The 12,850-nt window shown below is 36.3% G+C and overlaps 1 protein-coding gene across 5 annotated transcripts in view; it reads right to left on the bottom strand.

The window, feature by feature from the left end:
- The window catches only part of CNTN3 (contactin 3), a 324,643-nt gene that overhangs the window by 291,253 nt on the left and 20,540 nt on the right, over positions 1-12,850 (bottom strand). The gene's annotated exons all lie outside the window — the stretch shown is intronic.

Raw genomic sequence — 12,850 nt, 5'->3', positions numbered from 1 at the left:
AAAATCTCACTTCTAAAATTCCCAGTTTATGTTTCACTGTGACTAAAACAAAGCCACTTAGGTTCGCTTTCAAAAGTAAAGATACGCCCATGGAATTCATGTTATTTTCCTCTAACAACCTGTTCCTTTTTCCCAGTGTCGCATTCGTGTTTTCAATCATTCCAATGGCACCAAGCACCTTTGGAATCAGATGTTACTAAACTGAATTAACCTCAAGTTCCATTTTGGAAGATTCTTGGAAAAGTCAGAAGTTACAGCTTCTACCAGGCATTTCCTGAAGGATCCATATTACCTCCATATACTTAGTCATACCACCGAAAAACTTAACACTGCTCATGAGAAAATGAATGTGATGTCAGAGAGCAAAATGCTCATTGTGTTGAAAATACATGCTTTTCTCAGAATCATTTTCTATCCATTAAAAATAAATTAGATAATTTTTGAGATATCCAGTTGTGATCCACCGCCTATATAGCCAGGCCTTTTGTGGCCCCTTGATTTAGGGGAGGATATCTCAATTCCTGGCTTTTTCTCCCTCAACCTCCTTCATTTTCTGGTGTCCATGTCTTAAACCATGTGAAATCTTTCTGGGAGGCTTCTCAGCCCACTATTATGGAGACACCAACTATTCCAGGCCACAGTGTTCCTGGGAATCCAGCACCTCAACTTTTTCAGAGTCAGTCCCAGGTGGGTAAACTTTTCCTAGGTTGGTCATCCTGGTACCCAGTGCGCAACTTCCCTGGGTTCATCACACATACTCCTGCCCCAGCCAAACCTTCTCACCCTGGAAGATTCCACCACCTGTGGAGTATTGGCCACAGGCACTGCTCCTTCCAACACCCCAGATCTCTGCCTCCTTCTAACGTTAAGAGTCTTTCTCCTGCTTCTTATCACTTCATTTGCCTCCTTCCTCATTCCTCTCCTCTTTTCTTCTTCTCTCAAACCTAGAGTCTCAAATTTTTCCTGGGAGCAAGTGCAAAGAAATATAGTAGGAAAATCACACAGATTTATATCTTCAGAAATTATCCAGTCATTCATATATGTGAAAACAAACAGAGTACTCTGATCTGAGCATATCTAATAAACTTCCAACATTCTCATCAATAAAACACAAAAACTTGCACAGCTAACCTCTCTAACGTCTTCCCATTTAAAAAGAAAAAATATTCAATATTATACATAATATGTCTAGTTAAAATAGAACAAGAGGAATTCATTCCCCAAACCAGACAAGACTGCACACAATTTCTTGAGTGTGGGAAAAAATAATTCTTAACCTAGCCACAAGCAAGGAGGAAAGAATTTCATAAATCGATAAAAATTGAAATTACATTAATCATTTATATGTAAACCAGAAATGAACTTCTTTTTATGGCTGAGATAAAAATCAGTGATTATACATTATTCTATTAAAAATGCTCTAAAATTCTATCTATTCTTTAGCAAGGTTTCTATACTTCTCTCATCATAATATTGAATTTATACTAAAGAAAAGAAAATGGGGAAAAAACACATACCTTGATGCTTAATGATTTTTTTCCTACTTAGAAAATAAAAAAGTATTTCTACATAACTTTTTTAAACAAGTGTATGTTTTTTAAAAATACCAAATTCAAATTCAAATAGTGCCTTAAATCCTACTTCCCCCCTGGAAACATATAGTGTTTATTTTCTGGGTTCAAACTCCCACTTTTAAGCGTATTTTACTTACTTCTCAGATTAACCACTGATTCCTGTAGAATCTTAGTGACCCTCCTTGGCTTTCTAAGGAGAGGCTGCTATGAGTTTGTAAGCAGCGTTCGTACCATCCTGAGAGTAACGTAAATAATACACACCTCCCTGGAGTTGACTGTGTCAGTGCTTCATTCAGGAAGGAAACAAAACACACACCTCTCCCTGGAGAAAGATCCGGTTACCACACCCAGAACAGAAAGTCAAGCCCTCATGACCTAACGTTAGGGAAAACGCCATTCAGGGAGCCATGCCACAGATGTTTTAGATGAATGGATAAACTAATATCAAATGCGTATCAAATGCTTCCACATGCTATAAAAATGAAGAGATACTTCACTAAAACAGATCGTTAATCCAAACGCTATCAGCAGTTTCTTCCTTGGAAGCTGTGATTTCTAACTGTTCAAACTTCCCAACTGATTGCATTAAAATGCTTCTGGCTTCACTCCTCAATTGGCTTCACAGCATTACTTATTCTATTATACATTTTCAAGAGTGGGGAGGAAAAGAAAGAATTATAGTACGTGTATGTTACTGAAATGACCTCAAACTCAAATAGCATAGTTCTCTCTCATTTAACCAATGCATATTTCATTTTTACTACCACACAAGATCTCAAGTTATTCTAAATTATTCATGATCACTCCTTCCCAGTAACATCCATATGTTCTCACTCACCCAAAGAGAAAAGTCATTTCCATTCTTGATTAGTAGCATTTGCAACCACCTTTCTTTAAAATGAAAGAAGGTTGAATACTTCAAAAAATAATCATCATACTATTGGTAAAAGCTAAAGACTTAGGTCACATACTAGCATTAATGCTAGCTAAAAGTTTTATCCCAAACCAATGATGGATGTTACTGACAGAAATCTATGATTAGATATTTTAATATTAATTATGTTACCAAACATACGCAGTTTGCAGAATCTTGAAACGCACCTGGCACAAGGCAGGCATTCACACATATTAGTTGAATGAACAAATGAATGTCTCACTGATGGAAGTTTCATTTTAAATGTTAAAAAAGATATATTTATTTTAAATGTTCCATATTTTCATTACAGTAAATTTCTGATAAATCTTTACCAATTTGCAAATTAAACATTGCAAATATCAACTTCCTTATAAGGTAAAGTTAATGTTGTTTATTAACTCTTGATTGAAGAGAGCCTAAATGTTTGTATACTTAAAATTTACATTTCTATTCAGCAACTGATGAACAGATGTGGAATATTAAATAACCCCTTAACCAGACTCTGCTCACAAAATGTAAAAGAGAAAGGTGAAACTATAAAAACACTTCAATAAAGAGTCATAGGGGTCGGCCCCGTGGCCTAGTGGTTAAGTTCGCGTGTTCTGCTGCAGTGGCCCAGGGTTTCGCTGGTTCGGATCCTGGGCGCGGACATGGCACCACTTATCAGGCCACACTGAAGCAGCGTCCCACATGCCACAACTAGAAGGACCCACAACTAGAAAATATACAACTATGTACTGGGGGGATTTGGGGAGGAAAAGCAGAAAGAAAAAAAAAAAGGAGTACCTAAATAAAATAAAATCCAGGAACGTATTACCAGATGCCACAGTCCAAGGTTTCTCCACTGTTGGAAATTAATTGCAAAAAATTACAAATAGTACACCACTTAAGGAGCTTCTTATATGATACATCACTTCTTTAGTAAATTATTGTGAAATGAAGTTCTGTGAAACACTGGCAGGTCATCTAGAGTTAAGCGAGAGGACTGTTCCTCCACACAGCAGAATATGGACATCTGTTCTCTACAAACCCATTCTGCAAGTTCATTTACGAGAACACTCATTAACCCTCAGAGAAGTTCCACCATGAAGTGAGGAATCATTAGCAATATATAGTTGGCCAAAGTGGTATGTTCAGAAAGGCTAAAGTGACATTAGGGTCGAATGACTTATTACATTTTTCCATGTATTCTGGAAAGGAACTGGGCAAGAGGACAAAAATCACAGTTTTAAGCACTAGTTGCAAAAGACTTAAAAGTCTTAACCAGCTTTGACTGAAAAGTCCTGTGTTTGTTGATTATACCTCAATAAAACTAAAAAAATTTGAACAAATTAAATAAAAATAAAAACTCTGTGAGTTTGTCCTCTTCCTCAACAGGAGTCAAGAGTGAACCCACATGGACCAATATGTGACACCTGTACTTAAACACACCAACCACTGAATTAAATGTAAACAGACTGCTTGCTACAATTGCGACAGACTATTAGACTGAATAAAAAAGAAGCAACTATATGTTCTTTACAAGAAATACACTTCAAAAATGTGTAATGGACAGGTTGACAGTAAAGAAGTAAAAATTACCATGCAAGCTCCAAGCATAAGAAAGCTAGTGTTATATACCAATGTCAGACAAAGTAGACTTTCAGACAAAGAATATTAATAAAAATAAAAAGGGCATTCCATAATTATAAAAGGATCATATCATCAGGAAGAGACAACAATACTAAATGTGTAAGCATTTAACAGTGCTTCAAGAAGTGAATATGCACATACAGGAAGTGCAAATTGACAAATCAAAGAAAGAAATGGAAAACTCCACCATTGCACTTGAAGATTTTAAAAGCACCTTCTCAGTTATGAATAGAACGAGTAGATCCTGCCTCCTCCTCCCGAAAAAAATCGGTAGAGACACAGAAAATATGACAAATAGAATCAGTCAGTTGGACCTAGTTGGCATTTATACAACACTAACCTAACAACCACGGAACAGGCATTCTTTCCAACTGCACTTGGAACATTTATGGAGACATTACATGTTGCTCTATAAAATAGGTTTCAAAAACATCAAAGAATTGAAATAATAAATAGCATATTTTCTGACAACAAAAGTCTTAAATTAGAAAATAAAGGACAAATGGAGAAATCCACAAATACTAGGAAAAATAAAAACAATATACCTCAAATAACCCATGGGTTAAAGAAGAAATTAAATCGAAAATAGAATATTTTGAAATGAATAATGAAAACACACCATATCAAAATTGTAGAACACAGAGAAAGCAGCTCTTATAAGTTTATAATGTTAAATCTCAATACAGAAGAAAGGTTTAAAATTAACAATCTGAGATCCTACTTCAAGAAGCAAAAATAGAGGAGGAAATTAAGCTCAAAATAAATGTAACAAAGAAAATATTTAAAAATAAGAGCATAAATAAAAAATTTAAAGGACAAAAATAAACAAGGTAAAATATTATTTCTTTGAATATATTAGCCAAATTGATAAATCACTAGCAGTACTACACAGGAAAAAAAAAAGAGAAAACACAAAATTCAAGATCAAGAAATGAAAAGGACAGCATCACAACAGATCCTACAAACATTAAAATAATAAGAAAAGATAATGTAAATAACTTTATGGCAATAAATTCAGTAAGTTTGATGAAAAGGACAAATTCCTTCAAAAATACAAATTACCACAGTTGATGTAAGGTACAGCAGAAAATGAAAGTAACCTCACATCTATTAAAGAAATTGGATCTGAAATGAAAACCCTTCCCAGAAAGAAAGCTTTAGGCCAAAGGACTTCATTGATGAATTCCAGTATCAGGAAAATAATACCAATCTTATACAAATTGTTCCAGAATACTGAGGAAGAAGGCTTATGAGGCCAGTATTAACATGATACCAAAAAAAATGACAAATATTACAAGAAAACTAGAGACCAATATTTTCTCATTAAAAAATACAAAAATCTCTCAAAATTCTAAAAAATGTAAAAATCCTTAAAAGTATTAGCAAATCAAACACACCAGTATATAAAAAGGGTAATATATCATGAAGAAAAGGGGGTTTATTCCAAAATATAGCTTAACATTCATGCTACTTAACAAAATAAAAAAGAAACATAATCATTCTCAATAGATGAAGAAAATACATATGAAAAAAGTCATCATCTTTATGAGAAAACTCTTGGCAAAGTAGAAACAGAAAAGAACTACCTTAATATGATAAAGAGTATGAACCAAAAACCTTCAGCTAACATCAATCTTATTGGTAAAAATTAAACCCTTTCCGACCACCATCAGGAAGAAGTCAAGGATGTCCTCTCTGACCATTTGTATTCACCAATGTACTGGAGATCCTAGACAGTGTAATAAGGGAAGCAAAGAAAATAAAAGGCATTCAGATGGGGAAAAAAAAGTAAAGCTCATTATTCACAGACATATATGACTGTGTTAGAAAACTCCTGCCATAAAAAGCGATGAAATCTGGCCATTTGTGACAACATGGATGGATCTCCAGGGTATTATGCTAAGTGAAATAAGTCAGAGGTAGAAAGTCAAATACCATATGATCTCACTCATAAATAGAAGATAAAAACAGCAACAAACAAACACATAGAGGCAGAAATTGGATTGGTGGTTACCAGAGGTGACCGGGGAGGGGGTGAGGGCGAAAGGGGTGATTAGGCGTATGTGTGTGGTGATGGATTGTAATTAGTCTTTGGGTGGTGAACATGATGTAATCTACACAGAAATCGAAATATAATGATGTACACCCAAAACTTATATAATGTTATCATAATAAAAAAACAAAAATTAAAGAAATAAAACCCCAAAAAATCTACAAAAGAAAACAACTACTTAGATTATGTGAATTAGCATTGCTGCAGAATACAAGGTCAAACACTCAAATCAGTTGTATTTCTAAATATAACAATAAAAATTGGAAAATAAAGTTTAAAAATCATACTTATAAAAGTTTAAAAATCATACTTATAATGGCATAGAAAAACATCAACTATCCAGTAGAAATCTAACAAGTATGTGCAATACTCCTACAGTGAAAACCACAAATATTACTGAGCTAAATTAAAGATGACCTAAATAAAAGGAGAGATAAGCAATGCTCATTGATTGAAAGATTCAATAATGTTAAGAGGCCCATTCTCCCTAAATTGCCTTATAGATTCAAGGCAATTCCCTTCAAAATTCCAACGCGTCCATTTGAAAAAATAGATAAGATGATTCTAAAATTTACATAGAACTGAAAAGGGTCCAGAAGAGCCAAATTTGAAAGAAAAATAAATGTTAAAGACTTATACTAACTGATTTCAACTGACAACAATTAAGACAGTGTTGAAGTTGCACAGATAAACAAATAGATGAATTAAAGAGGATATTGACTGTATTCAGACATACATCCCAAATATTAGGTCAATGTTTTTGTTTTTTGTTTTTTAACCAAGGCAGTTCATGGGGGGAAAGTGTTTTCAATAAATGTTACTCCAAAAACAAATATCTATATAAAAAATCTCCTCAATGCCTAAGTCACTCCATCCACAAACATTTATTTGACATGGATCACAGATCTAAATGTAAAACAGTCAACCAGAAAGCTTCCACAAGAACACATAGGAGAATATTTTCATGACCGTGGCAGGAGACACAAAACGTTAATAATTTCAAAACATGATAAACTGGTTTTCTTCAAAATTAACAATGTCTTGTCATAAACAGTATCATTAAGAAAATTAATAAGCAAGCCAGTCTAGGAAAAAGATTAGCAGCACTGATGCTGAATATATAAGTAAATGATGAAAAGATAAAAAGCCCTATAAAAATGGGCAATAGACTTGAACAAACACTTCCCAGAAGAAGATACATAAATGATACATTAGCATCTGAAAAGATGCTTAACAGCATTAGTCATGCAAATTAAAACCACAGTACTACACACTTTCTCATTTACTAGAATGGCTAAAATAAAAAAGACTGACAAATGTTGGCAAAGAAGGTAGTCACATGGATTCCCAAACCTTGCTAAGAGAAACGTAAAATAGTACAACCACTGTAGATAACTACTAAGTGTGTGCGTGCTGTGTGTGTGTCTGCATGTGTGTGTATGACCCAGGATACAGAAAAAAATCACGTTCACAAAATGAATGGTCCACAAATGTTTATATAATCTCTATTTACAGCTGTCTCATTTGTACTCATGGGATGTTAATTTATGGGATTACTGAGTGATGACACAGAGAGGTTAATGCCATTGAAAGAAGATGTATTACTTACGTTTCTCAAGAGAAGGGGGCATGCCATGCCACACAGGGCCACACGGGGAAGCACCAGTTCAGGAGAGGAATTGGAAGCATGAGCCAGGGGAAAGCACGGGCTGCAGCCTTTACTGGAGGAAAGGCAAGGCAGGGCAGCGTAAACAGCTTAGGACTGGCTCGTTTCAATAATTATGGAGGGCTCTGGGGCCTAGGGGCTATTCCCAGTTGTCTGGTACCTGATTCGGGGTTGATTTAGGGCAGTGGAAATATGGGCTTGGTGTGTGAGAGGCACATGAAGGAGGTGGTTCAGAGTATGGGCTCTGGACCACAGGAAAGATGTGAACAACCTTGGCCAGTAGTTTGGCCCTATAATTAACAGATGCCAAATAGACAAATATAGAATCTCATAAAATACAGTGAGATCAATAATATCCCAAGAGTGAAAACAACCCCAAAAGTCCATCAGCAGACAAATGAATCAACAATCTGTGATCTATCCCTACAATAGAGTACTTCCTAGCAATTAAAAAAATTACTGACAGATGCAACACAACCTAAATAAATGTGAAAAACATGATACTGAGAAAATAGCCAGACTGTGAAGAATATGTACATTACATTTCCAGTTATGTGAAGTCTGCGAACAGCAAAACTCTATTAAGCAGGAATTAGCAGTGGCTACCATGCAGCTGGGAGGCCTGGGATTGACTGCAAAGGGTCATGGAGGAAAACTTCTGGGGGAATGGAAGCGTTCTGTATCTTGGTGTGGGTGCCTGTTTGTGGCTACCTGGGTGTAATTCATTATCAAAACGTGTGAGACTGAACACACAACTTCTGTGCATTTAGCTGCATATTAATTACACTTTAATTTTTTTAAATAAAAATATCTGTGAGAGATTATACATTTGAAGCAGAGAAGTGCTTTGTCTGCCTTTACTGCTTGCTTCTCATAGCTATCCTCTATTTAGCGTCCAATAGTGGACAATTAATTGAAGTCCCTCCGAGCACAGGCTTTGCAGACAGACAGTCCTAGCTTCTAGTCCTGGCTCTTGTCCCTGGTTCTTATGCCAAAATCTTTCTAACATTTTTACCAAGGTACTTATTCTTTCCAAGCCTCAGCTTTTTTACCCGAAAAAAAAACGGGGATAACAGTATCTACTTTTTACCTTCATAAACACTCTGGCAACATCACAATATAGGTGAGCCACATATTGATATTAGCAATCACAGCAAAGCTAATATGAATGATAATATTATTAAAACCTACATCAAACATGTCTCTAGGATGGATAATTATACGTAATATGCATTTTCTTCATTTGTATTTTTTATATCATGATCAGTTTTGTATTTTAATTTTTACAAAAAACCCTGACAGGGGCCAGTCCGGTGGTGCAGCGATTAAGTGCGCACATTCTGCTTTGGCGGCCCGGGGTCCGCTAGTTTGGATCCCGGGTGCAGACATGGCACCACTCATCAAGCCATGCTGTGGTAGGCATCCCTCACATAAAGCAGAGGAAGATGGGCACGGATGTTAGCTCAGGGCCAGTCTTCATCAGCAAAAAGAGGAGGATTGGCAGATGTTAGCTCAGGGCTGATCTTCCACAAAATAAAATAAAATAAAAAATAATAAAATAAAACCTGACACCTTATATAGCTGACACTGAAATAATATATGGGAAAATGGCATGTCGATTATAATCTTGTTTCTCAACAGGTATGAACTGAGGCATTGTGCTTACAACGTGCTCTTCACGTATTACTGCATATGATCCACACAGCATGCCTATTAAATAGATACTATTATTACTCCCATTTGATGAGCTGAGGAAACCGAGGCTCAGAGAAGCCAAAGCCTTGCTCAAAGATGGTAAACGGATAAGTGGTAGAGCTAGGATTTCAACCTTAACATTAAGAACTCGGGTTATTTCCATCTTTCCATCCTGACAGCCTTAGCAAATCGGCTAATCCCCTCATGACTGCAAGATGGTTGTCCTCGATGAGGCACCACATCTTTACACAGTACCCAAAGTCCAGAAGAAAGAGTCCTTCCTCTTTGTCCCTTTTTAATCCAACCAGTCAAATAACTAATACAAGGAGTGTTTTCCCCGTTATATAATTCCTTTCAAAGGAAGAAAGTAGGAAGGGGCACATCTAGCTTTAAAAGAGTGTGTCTATGATTTTTACATGCATGGAGAGTCATTTGATTAAGGATTCTGATGGTCAATATCCACAAGTCACAAGCGAAGACTTGAGCAAATGAAGCCAAGCTAGAGTGACTGGGAGAACCACAAATTAAGCTGTACACTCTGTACTGCTTTTATGTACGATCGCAACAGAATTTGGAGCATCTAATTCGTATTAAATGTTAAAGGATAACTGTACATCAGCCCACACTCTATGGATTTTCTACACAAGAACTGTAGGAATCGAGTCCTTGCAAACTACAGAATTAGTCACTTACTGACATTTGTGGGCTTAAATTGCACTAGATTTCTTATGTTGAAATCAGGTTTTAAACAAGTAAAACACTCCAAATAACTGACCTTCCTTTATAGTAAAATAAACTGAATTAAATTTTGTATTTGTATTTGACCCAAAATCTCTTATAGAGTAATACTGTAGGACATATAAAAAAATTACATGCTAATCTGATCATTAAATATTAAGTATATGTACATTTTAAGGAACACTGTAAAATGAAAACTCTTACTTAACTTTGCAAAACCTTTATATCCATCATCTTGACACATTAAATGGCTGTCATAACAAAATCTAATGATTTTACTATTTCATATAAACAAAAATAAAATTGCAATTTTAATGTCAGATAAATACAGATTAAAAAGAGATCTCTATTCATGCCCATTTAAGAGTTTTCTCAGCTGTCAAAATGAGCTACAGAAGAACAAATGGGAATTGCATTCTATTTTATTTCACCTTTCTGCAGAGGCACAGTAGGAAATTCTTTTCTTGTAACTTCCTTGTTAAAATTACAATGTATCAAGTAGAATACCGACCCACTGGGATAATGGTAAAATTACTGTCTTGGTACTCAGACTTCATTTCCTCAAAGATTTTGGAAGTTGTGACAAGCTGCTAGATGTCTTCAAACTACAAAGAAAGGCAAAATATCCTTATCTTAGCTGGCACAGGACAAGACAGAAAACAAAGCTGAGTGTTAGCCTCGGGCAATGATTGCTCTATAGAGATTCCAGATCTGAGAAAACCACTTATCAAAATATTTGTTCCTCTATAGTGATAGAGGAGGTTTCCGACCAAACATGTAATGGATATTTCATCAAGAAAATAGATAAAAGTCATTAATAAAGTGGGAGAGTGGAGGGAGAATGCTAAAATATATCCACCCCATTAACTTCCTAACCTGGATTGACTACCAGAAATACTCCCCTTGATCTTGTGAATTAACACCCCTTCTCTGTCTTTTAACATGCATTAATGATGAGGAATATACTGTGCAGTGTAAAGCAAATGTATTAAGAATATATATCCAGTGACTAATAAATAATTATAATGATGAGCACAGGGCTGGACTGGCTGGTAACAGACTGTGTAGCTCTGAGAAGTTGACTGAGTTCTTCACCTCTCCAAGCCTCATCTTTCCCATCTGATCAAATGGGTTAATAATAATAGTACCTACTTCATGAGGTGTTTACAGGATTCAATTAATTCATATGCATAAGGCACTTAGAAAGTACTTGATATATACAGTAATTAATATCATATACAGGTTACCTAATAATAATATAATTATATTATTAATGAATGAATGAATAAAGCAACAACTCAAGCAAGACACTATCTTAAACACGACCCAGGACATAGGAAACGTAGGAAAACAGTACAAAGTCTCTTTTCTCAAGTAAAGTTTAATCTAATTAGGGAGCACAGGACTATCGGTGGTGCTTGCTAGCCTTTCCTAGCATCTGTTCTGCTTTTTTTTCCTTTTTTTTTTTTTGAGCAAGATTAGCCCTGAGCTAACATCTGCCACCAATCCCCCTCTTTTTGCTGAGGAAGATTGGCCCTGAGCTCACATCCGTGCCCATCTTCCTCTACTTTATATGTGGGACACCTGCCACAGTGTGGCATGAAAAGCAGTGCATAGGTCTGCACCCAGGATCCAAACCAGTGAACCCCGGGCTGCCGAAGCGGAATGTGAATTTAACCGCTGAGTCACTAGGGCCAGCCCGACATCTGTTCTGCTTTGATTTTACTTTGATGAGCTGCCCCTCCCGGCTACTCTCACTCCATACATAGTCAGCCTCCGTATCAGCGAAACTTCCACCTGCAGATGGTTGAATCCACGAATGCGAAACCCTCGGATTTAGAGGGCAAACTATATTCGTTGTCCTATGCCATCTTACTATCCTAAAAGGGACTTGAGCATCCGCGGATTTTGGTATCTGAGGGGGTTCCTGGAATCAGCTCCCCAGACACTGAAGGATGACTATAATTCAAGCAGGACATTTCCCACTTCTCCTTATTCTTTCAAAGATCCAAGGATAGGCACATGGTGCAGATCTGGCCAAAAGGGATCAATTTCAGAACTTGGCATCTATTCGTAAAAAAATAAGGAGTAAAAAGAATTAAAAACATAAGACTAGAGTCAGGTAAAGCTGAGGGTGGGGTGCCGGAGACAGTGCAGGCCGATAATGACACAAAGGAAATCCAACTGAGTTCAACAACAGGGCTTATTTGTTCACAAATGTCATGGTTTTCCTTTCCATTCAGGAACAGAGGAGGGCTGCACTCCCCTTTGAATTCAGGCATGGCCATTTGACTGTTTTTAGTCAAGGAGATATGAATAGAAGTGACTTGTATCTGCTCTGGGCAGAAGCATGAAGACAACTGTGCAATTTGCATGTTCTCTTTTCCAAATCATTGCAAGAGTAGAAGCACATGTCACAAATGTGTTTCCATCAAGCTGGGTCCCAAGTAACTACAATGAGCAGATTCCACATGCCACTTATGTTGGATATGTAGCACAACAAAGAAATAAACTTTAATAGTATTAAGGTATAAAGATTTTGAAGACTTAGCCTGCCTGACTATACATAAGAAGAA

Source organism: Equus przewalskii, chromosome 15 (assembly GCF_037783145.1).
Source record: "Equus przewalskii isolate Varuska chromosome 15, EquPr2, whole genome shotgun sequence".
Classification (NCBI taxonomy): Eukaryota; Metazoa; Chordata; class Mammalia; order Perissodactyla; family Equidae; genus Equus; species Equus przewalskii.
The sequence above is the reverse complement of the archived record's forward strand: the minus strand, read 5'-3'. Positions and strand labels throughout refer to the sequence as shown.